A 1458-nucleotide genomic window follows, 5' to 3' on the forward strand; every position below is an offset into this window, starting at 1 on the left:
CTGGGAGATGCAGGGGGAAGGAAGTTACACAGGGGGAAGGAAGTTACACAGGGGGAAGGAGTCTCGTTGAATTGCTGTTGTATGATGATGACCTTGTTAATATTCTTACACAAATGGGCATCTTCCAGATGATGTGACCTAGAGTACATGAATAGTGAATACCGACTGAAGACGCCATTGTCCCAGGGAGGATACATCTCTTCAGAAGTGCCACATTGTGAGAAACCACCATATAGGTAAGGTGCATATGAAATGGAAAGAAATGTTCCCAGAGTGACGAGAAAAAGGTGGCGTGTCATGTCGGCACACCCCATTCGGTATGTGACCACGCCCCTTCGGCATGTGACCACACCCATTTTTTGATGCGCGCCGTAGGTGCGCACACTTTTTTTTGTGTTTATATGTGTGTGTGTGTGTGTGGGGGGGGGTGCCACTCTTAAACTTGCCTTGGGATCCAAAAACCATAGTTACGCCACTGCCGTTTACCCCAGTAGACATCACCCTGACCCTGATATTGCCACTATGTTATACACAAAATCTTGAATAATAATACAAAACCTAAAATCAAAATGTATCCTTGTATATGTCCCATACTAATCCCCAATAAAGGGGAAGGGGTAAGTACTAGTATAATTTACATAAGTCCTGCCATCAAAAAGAGCGAGCATACTCTTAACAGTAATATAGATGAAGCAAATGTGGATTCTACAAGCGCATATTACCTCAAGAACATGCTAAAGGTATTATATTCATTCAGTCCCTTCGGGAATACTATATCCAACTCAAAGAACCATTTAGTCTTTTTTTTTTTCAGTGCCAATACCCTATACTCTCTTGTCTCAATGAGGGCTGCCAATTAAAGATTATAAATAAGGTGTGGCTCAGGAATGTCCCTTATTGATAAAATAATATGCCAAATGTTGTGTTGGTAACTCCAGGATTTAAGGCTTGTCTGATCGAGGAACAGTGATTTGCCATTGTCTCATGAAAAGGCCTTGGGGTGAGACCACTGTACATGGACAGGTCAGGGTGTAAATCACATGATCACTATTTCAGGATAATCTGTACTTGATTTTTACTATCATGTTCATAAATCTGCATGTGACGCAATGACTTGATGGCAGCAAAAATGTAAAATCCATGTAAATGTGGCATGTGCCTCTTTTCCACTGAGCCCCATTTATACACCTACAACAGCCAGCTTTTGTATCACAAGATCGATTAGGCTGTTTCCATCTAAAGTTGTTTTAAGTTTGGGCCTTTGCGTTCCTCTTCTGTCATTACTCAGACCTAATTTTCACTTAGTCATTACACCAACATATCTGCCCCACATTAAAACACATAGATATCATTCTATTAAAGGGTTAGTGACTGGAAATAAAGCATTTTCTTTATTACATTTATTCACTTTTAAAAACATTTTTCAACATTTTAACTTTTAAGAAGGTGTTTCCCTGA

This window comes from Taudactylus pleione, unplaced genomic scaffold, assembly GCF_031769625.1.
Source record: "Taudactylus pleione unplaced genomic scaffold, aTauple2 ptg000093l, whole genome shotgun sequence".
NCBI classification, from domain to species: domain Eukaryota; kingdom Metazoa; phylum Chordata; class Amphibia; order Anura; family Myobatrachidae; genus Taudactylus; species Taudactylus pleione.